The sequence below is a fragment of the Mastomys coucha genome, unplaced genomic scaffold, assembly GCF_008632895.1.
Source record: "Mastomys coucha isolate ucsf_1 unplaced genomic scaffold, UCSF_Mcou_1 pScaffold15, whole genome shotgun sequence".
Classification (NCBI taxonomy): domain Eukaryota; kingdom Metazoa; phylum Chordata; class Mammalia; order Rodentia; family Muridae; genus Mastomys; species Mastomys coucha.
The window spans coordinates 48,500,274-48,511,127 of record NW_022196897.1 but is presented as its reverse complement, the minus strand read 5'-3'; the positions used below and the strand labels follow the sequence as shown (position 1 = coordinate 48,511,127).

Genomic DNA, 10,854 nt, shown 5'->3' with positions numbered 1-10,854 from the left:
TTCAGATAAATTGAAATCATGTAACTTTTCTCATCATAATGCAATAAAAGTTTAAAAAAAAAAAAAGATTTTTACTTACCTGAAAAAAAACAAAGAATCTTGGGGCCTGTTAGTCATAGTGTTAGTCATAACTTAACATAATTTAAAATGACCTGGGAAGGGAGTCTTTGTGAGGGATTGTCTAGATCAGCCTGTAGGCTTTTCTGTGGGGTGTTAGCTTTCTTATAGTAATTGAGGTGGGAAGAGCTGCCCACTTGGGTGGCTGCATTCCCTAGGCATGGGCTCCTGGACTGTATAAGAGTTGAGAAAGCAAGCTGTGTGAAAGCAAGCATGCATTCATCGACTTTCGGCTCTTGACTGTGGATGTGAGCAGCTGTTTGACGTTTCTGTTGCCTTTACTTCCCTGCAATGATGAATAGTAACCTGGGATTGTGAGCCAAATAAACCCCATTATCTTTAAGTTGCTTTTGTCAGAGTATTTTATCACAGCATTGGGAAAGGGGATGAAAACAGGACCTATTTTCTCTGACCTTGCACAAAGACACTGCTAAAATCCCTACTACTCTGTTGATAAGACACTTTCTGGGAGAATTGGACATGCTCATTGCTGTGTGCAGGGAAGCAAGTCTGGAGACCTGGGGAATATGAAAAAAGCTAACCGTCTTGTGGCACCTACTTATCAGTTGAACAGTAATTGTTATTACATGCAACCTACACGTGGTATTTTGGCCCCAGTGTTCCTGATTAGTGTCTTTATTATTTGTTTGGGGTTAGGATTTGGAGAATAATAATACTGTAATGTGAGTGATAGCTGCCAAGCTCTATATCCAATTATGTGGAATTAACAATGAGAGGACATGATTAGACAGCTAAGGCCTTGAGTCTCTGTCAGACTTACTTTTTACATATGAGTTCCAGTAAGAAAAGACACACAATAGTTTCTACTTAGCAGAGAACTCTTTTCATAGTGAGAAGTAGACAGTCTGTGTAAGGGACCTCACTTCAGCCCAGCACCCTCAGTGCCTAAGATGGTAAATATCAAGTGGAGATCTCAAGTGGAGAGTTAGCTGTGAACTGTACATATCTATACGGTGTCTCAATTCGAGATCTGTGCTGAAGAACAAGTTACACCAGGTAGAAAGTGAGAAGCAAGGAGAATCTATGCATCTAATTAGAAAGGGCTACTAGGCTTCAGATAAGTAAATATAATAAGCTGAGGATGGTCTCAGCATTAAGGAGGCAGAGACAGGCAGATCTCTGTGAATTTAAGGCCAATCTCATCTATATAGTGGGTTCTAAAACAGCTGGAGCTACATAATGAGATCCTATATCCAAAAAAAAAAAAAAAAAAAAAAAAAAAAAAAAAAAAAAAAAAAAAAAAAAAAAAAAAAAAAAAAGAAAGAAAAAAGGAAAACCCAACCAACCAAACAAAAAAAATCCCCCAAACCCCCCCAAAACAAAAGCAAAATCCAAATGAGTAAACAAAGATAGAGCATGCCTTTGAGAAGACTGTGCGACATAAAGAAAACACAAAACAGTGAACACTTTGACAAGTAATTTATAGGAGTGGCAAATAATAAGAATTCCTCCTCCCAATTTTTGCACACATATATATAATCTTCAATGTTAGTTTGCTTCCACTGCAACTCTTTGTTCAAACCATTATCAATTCATAATACCTATGTTTTGACATTATACTTATTCTCATATTGTCTCACATCAAAATTTAACGTTACCATGTTCCTACATGTTTTTAATCACCTAGAGTCACTTTATGTCATCTCATCACCTTAACATAAAATCCAAACCACAAGTCTTGAATAGGTATCATTTCCACATCTCTACATGGTACCCCAGCCCCCAGGAGGTGAAGGCAGGGGGATCAGGAATTCAAAGTCAACCTTCCCTCATAGAGAGTTTGAGCCAACCTGAGCTACATGAAACCTTATCTCAAAAGAAAGGGGCTGAGTATGTAGCCTGTTTAGAGTGCTGACCTCACGTACACAAAACCTTGTGTTTTATCACAGCACTCCACAAACCATGTGCAGCAGTGCACACTTCTAGTCCTAGCACTCAGGAGCTAGAGGCAGGATCAAAAGTTCAAGATCATCTTCAGATGCAAGTTCTAGTTCAACCTGGGCTACATGACAACCTACCTCTCAGGGGAAAACATAAAGAGCCCAAGACAAAATGAGTATCTTGGAAGTGTCAAGAGAATTAGAAGAGGAGCCAGGCTACAGTAACACACAACTGTAGTCTCAGGGGGAGATAGAGATCAGCTATAGAAGCAGGTCTGGGCCTAGTCTGGGCTATGCAAGTCCCTATCTATCTGCCTGTCTGTCTACCTACCTATCTTAAAAAAAAAGATGTATCAGACTATCTGCAAGCAATTATTACTAAGATTAGTGGTAGTTTGGTGGCTAGACATATGGTTTAGTTGTTAAGATCACTGGGTACTTTTCCAGAGTACAACATGGTGGCTCACAACAGTCTGTAAGGTAAGTTTCAGCAGTCTGTAATACAGTTCCAGGGGATTAGATACCTTCTTCTGGCCTCCAAGGACACTGGGCAAACACGTTGTATGTAGACATACAAAAAGACATGTCAAAACAAGCATATACAACATTTTAAAAAAGAGATTAATAGCAGTTTTGCTTTGAAAACCATGGAGACTACAAGATCATGTAAAGACATGCTGAAAAATACAGGGGAAAAAGTGTCAACAAAGAGTTCTATACCCAGCAAAACTATCCTTCAAAAAAAAATTAAAGAGAACAAAGATACTTTGACATCAAATAAAAGCTGAAGGAATTTGTTGTTAGTAGATTACCTTAAAGAATGATAAAGGAAGTACTGGAAAAATGAAAAATTTAAAAGCCTACTAGAATTGAAACCGCACAAAGAAACAACAACAGCAAAAAAAAAAAAAAAATCCTTTTGTACTACATAATATAAATCAACCAACTATGTAAATATAAATTCCAGCATGACTCAATATTTATGTATAATTTCTTTCTTATTTTCTACATGAGCATGCAGTATATGAAGATAACTTGCAGGAAAACATAAGAGAGGGATTAAACCTATAGGATAGTTTATGGATGTTACTAAAACTAAGCTTATATTGATTTAAATTATCTTAATTTCCATGTTACTCCAAAAAATATCTTTTGAAAACTACAGAACAGAAAAAAATGAAAAGGGTGCTAAAACAGTGTAAGGAAAGAGTCAGTTAAACACAGAAGGTGAAAGCAATTTAGGATGTAAGGAATGGACAATAGTTTGTAAGAGCATGCAGAGGCATTTGCTAGTTAAGGGGATGGTGCCTGGGAACCAGATCACAAGGATGACTCAAGCAGTGCATGAAGGGGCTTCTCTTGAAAACATGAACCTCTACAGTCAGCAGTGATTGTGCTTGCTACGCTGTCAGCTGCTGGGTCAGGTAGAAAGTCACCAGCTTACGTTTACAGAATAGTTTAAGGAAGTGACAACGATCAGAACATCTTCAATGCAAACAAGAAGTTATTTAGAAGGATGTTGACCAGGCAAGCTACCAGATGAGTTGAATTACCCACTGGCACGCAGTAGTATCTAGAACATAAAGTAATTCTTTGATACTGAGGAGGAAATATCTCACATCATTGTGCTGTGAGCTTTATTTTCCATTTGAACTTCTGAAGTTAAGTTAGAATAATTGGTTCTGATTTAAAATTTCTCCTGAAAAGAAACTCAGGAGTTGAATTTTGGAAATTCTTGTTAAAACAGACAAATGATGTCTTAATTGAATTTTGAAGTTGCCTTATTTAATTTGACATCAAAGCAAAATTAAAAGATAGCTGAGCATTTGTTGTGAACTTTGAATGTCAAAAGCCATCTTCTCTACACTGTTCTTCAACCAAATATTTAGTAGTATTTTAATTTAACTAGGCCTTCTATTGTGAATGCATGAAATGATTAATAATCCTTTAAAGATTGTTTTCTTTCAATGAGGAAATATTTCAATTTCTCTATAAGAATCCTGATAGGTAATACCTAAGCTTTTCTTTGACAGTAATTCAGAGATGTTATTTATATTTATTTTACAAACTCCTCTGCAAACTAGACAAATCCTATCAGATCTGAGCAACTTCAACTTCTTGCCTTGTCTGAGGTTGACAATGTTTCTCTGCTACCTTTACTCTTGGTTATGTGCCACTGGTTTATTTCGTAACTTTATAACTTTTTTGTAACTTTGCTAGCCATTCACTTTTATGCTAGACTTCATTTCTAGATACAATATCACTTGAATTATTGAAAGTGATTATGGATAAGACTGTGCCATGGGTAAAAACAATGAGGTTCATTGGAGGTTTTCTTTTTCTTTTTTGGAGTTTTTATTTTTAAGTGACATGATGATTCATCTAGTCTTAAGCCTTAAAAATACATAATAAGGAATACATTCATTAAGTAGTAATTCATTAAGTGTCACCAGTCTTATTAGTGATTATTTTAAAAATAGATAGAAGGCAGAGCTTGGCCAATGAAAACAACATAGCCTACTGATCAAGTGATGTTATCTAGAAGAGACTTACTTCAGATGAAAAGGCACTCATAGATGAAAGTGAAAGACCTGGGCTGGAGAGATGGCTCAACAAGAAAGAGTTGGCCATATGAGTATGAGGATCCAAGTATGAATCCTCAGAACTATATAACCCAGATGCTGTAGCACATTTCTATAATATCAACACCTTTATTGGGAGATGGGAGATGGAGACAGGAGAATCCCTGGAAGCTCAGGAGACCAGTAACTTGGCCTGTGCAGTGGGAAAGAAATGAAACTAAGAACACCTTTCTTAAAGATGGAGGAATGTGAGAACCACTGGCATTTGAGGGTGACTTCTGACCTCCACAGGTGCACCATGGTATGCATGCATATGAATCTACACATGGAAATGCTTACCCACATACAAACACATACATGTTGTACAAAACATACAGAGATAAAATAATAATAATAATACTAAAAGATGAAATATATTCCTGAGTACAGTAATTCAAAGAGAGATGGGTGACTGTACTAATATATTAGACAGAATATGTGTTGAGTAAAAAACCCTCAATAGGAGATAAACAATAAGAATACATGTGCATATACACATCATACACACATATTTATAAGAATCATTCATCAAGAAGCTATAACAATTATACATATAAACAGCAAAGAGGGCCCTAAAGAAATTGAAAAGAATATTTACAATATTGAAAAGGAAAATAGACTATGACAATCTTTGGAGATTTCATTATGCCACATTTGATGATAAGTAGACAAACAGAGCATAGGGGAATGGCAACTGAAACAGTACTGTGAGCCAACTGGGCCAAACCAGCGTAAACAGAACACTGTGCCAAAAGGAAGCAGAGTGGACAAGAACTCTTCTCCAGGATAGACCAAATACTGCCCCTTCCAAAGGCTCACTGCAGCTCAGAAAACCTAAGTCATATGAAATACTTTCTACAACTAAGATGAAAAGAGTTGGAAGTCAATAATCCAAGGAAAATCAGAAAAAACATAAATCTATGAAAACAGACACATTCTTAAGCTACTAGTGAGCCAGAAAAGAAATCACAAAACAAAGAAGGTTTTCTTAGAAGTTAATGAAAGCAAAATTGCAACACATGAAATCCTATATATCTTTAAAAAGTGCTCAGTCAAATGTTAATACCAATTAACATCCATATTAAAAAGAAAACTAGAGGGTGATGATATAGTGGCTATAAAGACACTCATCGCCAAGCCTGACCACCAACAAGGTGGAAGGAAAAAGCAGACACACTCTAGGTGCATCTGATCATCACACCCAGTAAATATATAAATGTGATCAAAAAAAAAAAAAAAGAAAGAAAGAAAGAAAGAAAGGAAGGAAGGAAGGAAGGAAGGAAGGAAAGGAAAGGGAAGAAGAAAAAAAGAAAGGAAAACTTCAGATGGGGAGCTAGCTCTGCTGATAAAGCACTTTCTTACAAGCCTGGGAACCCAAGTTGGTCTCCAGAGCTCATGTAAACAAATCAGAGGGCATAGTGATGGAGTTCTTGTAATTCCATTGTTAGAGAATCAGAGACAAGTAGAATAAGGTAAGACCCTGTATATACCAAAGAACTAGAAAAGGACCAAAAAAATTATCAGGGGGAAAGGGTCTAACAAGCACTAGGGGAGAGATAAGCAAAATAAATAATAAAAAATTTTAAAGACTTAATAAAAATAAGAAAATCTAGATTTTTTATATCTGTGCTAATAGAGATATCAATAGTAGTGACAGTGGCTTAAAGTCAGGAAGTAGGATGACATACAAGCTGCATATACATATACCATCTATAAAATATATATAATATATTACATATATTGTCTATAATACATACATATATAATATGTACATTGTCTATAATAGTTCTTGCTTAATTTTTTTCTAAATCTAAAATTGTTCTAAAGTAGACCTAAATAGCTTTACGATTAAAGAAAAAAATAAAGCTGCAGTTAAAAACTGTAGAGTTGTGTGCTGAGCTGGTGTGAGGTCCTGGGGTCAGTCCTCAGCGCTACCCACCCCACCCATGCACACCCCAAACAAAGCCAAATCAAACAGCCCTGCTAACCTATGAAGCTATGCTAAGCTAGAGTGACAAATAAGCATCAGTCAGTTGTAGTTAAAGTGGTCTTCAAAGTTCTATAGCCTTAAATAATATTAGAAAACAGTAAAGGATTAAAAAATACATAACCTAGACACTCAAATCAGCAACTGAGAAGAGTGAAATAATCTTTAAAATATCACGCAAATATCAGACAAAACCAAAAGATATTTTGTATAAAGCTAAGTATAAAATGTCACATCCAAGGGATTGCTTCCATAATATCACCAATCAGGAAAAAGAGAGAGAAAATACAAATAGAAAAAAGTGAGCACCAGAAAGGATTATCTATGCAGTTATAGAAATGATTTTAAAAGTATAGGGTAATATCATGTATGTCAATACGTTTGAAAAAAATTGAGCAGAAGAATTGTTTTAAAAATAATTGTTTTCAAACAAAATCCGAATTATCTAAAAAGAAAAAAACAACATTAGAAGATACACCGATCAACAACAATAGAAGATATTGGGAAACTATTTTAAAGAATTATCTGTAAGCGGGGATGCCAAGGTCAATGTTTTGGATTTATTCCTTAAACATTTCAGGGAACAGACCACATGCGTGAAACTTGTTAGTATTTGGAATGTTTTGGCCTTTTTCTCATTTTACTTTCTGAAAGTCAACTTTGATAGACAAACTTATTACTGATAGGTGCCATAAAATGAAAGTCTAGATGAATTTGCCTTCTGTATATGAATGCAAAAATTCTCAACAAATTACAAACATTTGCTTTTCGGAATATATTTTCTGAATGTAAATTGGATTTGTGATAACCAATTTGGACACACATTTTGCAGACCCTCTTTGGATGTAACTTTCGAAAGCTGTTTGCAGGGAGTGTATGAACAGCTGCTTTGTTTGTAAGTCTGGTTGCTCGGCCTGGATAGGGTTCCTTGGCTTCCACCACACTGTTTTCATTCTTTCCTGTTAGTTTGAGCTGTGAACTGAATTGTGAAGCCAAAATGATAGGGGAGAGGCGTCTAAGCATGTGGATTGAAGAGAAAAAGGAAATGTGTAGGCTTGGTTTGATCAACCAAATTTATTATTTTAATCTGAGAAAAAAACAATATACAGTTTCTAATTATAAAATCAGTTCTATCAGAGAAACATAACAGCAACCTGACTTCTTCAAAGTCTCTTAAAAAAGCAGATAGCTGCCTCATTTGAAATGCTAAAGTCACACAGTTGTCTCTAATATTATCAAAGACATTAAATATTATTTAATATGAAGCCTTGATATTATTTATTAAGTGTACCCTTAATTAAATCAGGATATTGTTAATTATTTGGTTTTTTTTAATTATAAAAGCATTTACGTCAAACCAACAGTCAATCTCATTCTTCATATTAGCCACTGGGAAAATTTCCCTGACATCAGAAATATAACAATCTCCTGCTTTCTTCTGTGCTATGAAGCCCTGATCCAGAAGCTCTAACTGCTATGCCGAGAAGATGAGAAGGAGGAAGCATGGCCATGTATTTTTTTTTATCTGAAAATGGCATGCAAATTATGTAATTTAGAAAAAAATAAGAGATCAATAAAATGACTACATCAAGTTATAAAATCGAGATGTTAGCAGTAGTTAAAACACACACGAAAGAAGGCTCTTACCCAGATAATTCCCCTACTGCACACATAAGAAGGAGACAAAGCAAACTGGCCTGGAACATGTTCTACAATTTATATCTATAATGTATAATGCAAAGGACTCCATATGTTTACTGGAGCCTCAACGCATAGAAAGACGGGATGTTCACAGACGGGAATATTTTATATGGCACGGACAATCCGTTCTCTCAAGTTAGTGCACGCATTTCTAAAATTCCAACCAGAATTTTTTCCCCTAGGGGAATTTCACAGTTGTTTTGAGTCATCTTGGTCACCATAAATCACAAATGTTTAAGAGAAATAACTGGGCATTGCTGTAGAACCCCAGTTGGCTTCTGGGCATACATTTTAGGCACATTGGATGGAATACAGTTCTACATCCCCAGAGGCAGCCTAGTATTTCTTGCTATGCACACACACAGAACTGTAATCCTAGAGATGGCAGAGGGTGAGTGAGGAGGGAGATGGTCCCCAGGAATGACGTGATTATTCTCTAACTTGGATGAAGTCATTTTCTCTCTTCCCCATTTTACTCCAGCTTGGGCAGAGCAACCCAAACACAGTTGCAATACTGTAAGATGACAGGTTAGTAGTGATAAAAAGCCAGGTAAAATGAAATGATATAAATTTTTATTTAAGTATTGTCTGACTATACCACTGAAAATACATGTTTTTTTTTTTTTTTTTTTTTTTTAGCAGACATTCTTATTGACTGTCTAAAAACTATTTAATATGACAATACTGAAAATAGTTCTCGATATTTAATCTGGGATTATCCTTAAGAAAATAGTATGATATGATCTTCGATATTAATTGTGATGAAAATAAAAGGGTCTGTTGGGAACAACATAAACCTTGATTACTGTAATTAGAATTGCTTATGAAGCTAACACCTGATGTCATAAATGTTCATCATTACATATTTCTTATGAGAATAAAAGTACTAATGTTAGTTTAACATTTGAACACCCACATTTGATCAGGCTGGAGTTGATTTTTTTAAATATAAGCAAAATGTAGGATTACATATACTTTTAATTTACTTTCGGCATAGTAAGCTTTATGCAACCTAACTTAGGCCAAATATCTCTCAGTCACATGGTATAAAAACACGTCTTGAGAAGACGCACGTATCAGATATAAACTTTTAAAACTCATTAAAATTAAAGACATAAACCATTCTACCTCAAAAATTAGGGAAAGAGTAAAAGGGTCACAGTGCTTCCAATATTCTTTGGATCCCTCTAACTCTGATGACAATGCCAAAGGCATCGCTGGCTCATGCCAGGGACCGCCTAGTTAGCTGTACCGGAATGGAGTAGATCTTGCCACACTTAAGGCATCCCAACCTCCTTGCTAAGCTAACAGTCAATAGAAATGAGTAAGAATTGGTTACCTCTTCTCCAGGTGACACGCTTTCCTTGACAGACTACGTCTCTTTAAAGACAGAGGCACGTACACATTCTGGAAGCCTTGCACAGGCTCTCCAGATGCTGCCCAAACCGTCCTGAGCACTCCCTTGTGCTGAACTGGGGACTTCCACTGAGAAATCCCCTGACTTGAAGACTTCCTTATTTGTAGCTATCAACAGCCAATCGTGGCAAAATATTGAAATGAAGCAAAAACTACCAGAAAATGTTCTGAAACCACCCGTGACTATAACTATGACTTCCTTTTGAAACAATGATCTTTTACCTGAATGGTTAAGGCACTTAAAAAGATCTAGAAATTATAAACATGAAATTTTTATTTGGGAGAAGTACTTTTTATATAAAAAGTTTTAAAAGTAAGCTTATTTGGAAAAGAAATGCCACTTTAGCCTTACTCCAAATCATATTTATAAATAAAAGGCAAAATCCAAATTTGAGTGTATTTTTCTTTGCTTTCTGACTTACAGAGGCCAGTTGAATGAAGCCTAGTGGAAAAAAAAAAAGGTATACCTTAAGATTCCAGAATGGAACTTAGATACTAGTAAGAAAGGTAAAGCAAAAAAAGGATTCTTTTTTTTTTTTTTTTTTTTTTTTTTTTTTTTTTTTTGGTTTTTCGAGACAGGGTTTCTCTGTGTAGCCCTGGCTGTCCTGGAACTCACTCTGTAGACCAGGCTGGCCTCGAACTCAGAAATCCGCCTACAAGTTTGAGATGCAGACCACTGTTTACACAGAGGTGGACCTCATGGAACTAAACTGTTTACATGTAAACTATCTTTACATGTAAATGGAAGAGAGCAATATCCAGACATTTTTTCTTTGTTATAAAATGGAAATGTCCTTAGACACGATCTCTCCCATTTCCCTTCTATTACAGATGATTAAACAGGGGAGGGTGAGTGCTCAATATCACAAAGTTAGAAGCGACAGCCACTCTGACTGGTCTGACTTCAAGTGCAATTTCATATTTATTGTATGATGCTTCTTCATAGCAAGTTCATGAAGTGGAACAAGATTGCACCTTGGGGGTAGTCTCCCTGCTGAGCTCCTGCATAAGAAGTGTGCGGAGGCATCCCCTAAGGTTCCAGTTAATAGAAACTAAAATTTACAATTTCTGACTCATAGTCTAGTTCCTTTGCTACTTTAAAGCACTATCA

General features: G+C 35.8%; 1 protein-coding gene across 2 annotated transcripts in view; it reads right to left on the bottom strand.

Moving 5' to 3' along the window:
* Positions 1-9,811, bottom strand: part of Tank (TRAF family member associated NFKB activator) — an 83,217-nt gene extending 73,406 nt beyond the window's left edge. For both annotated transcript variants that reach the window (XM_031370392.1, XM_031370393.1), the window contains exon 1: positions 9,667-9,811. The gene's annotated coding sequence lies outside the window, so the exon portion shown is untranslated. The remainder of the gene's footprint in view (positions 1-9,666) is intronic.
* Between the last annotated feature and the right edge of the window lie 1,043 nt (positions 9,812-10,854).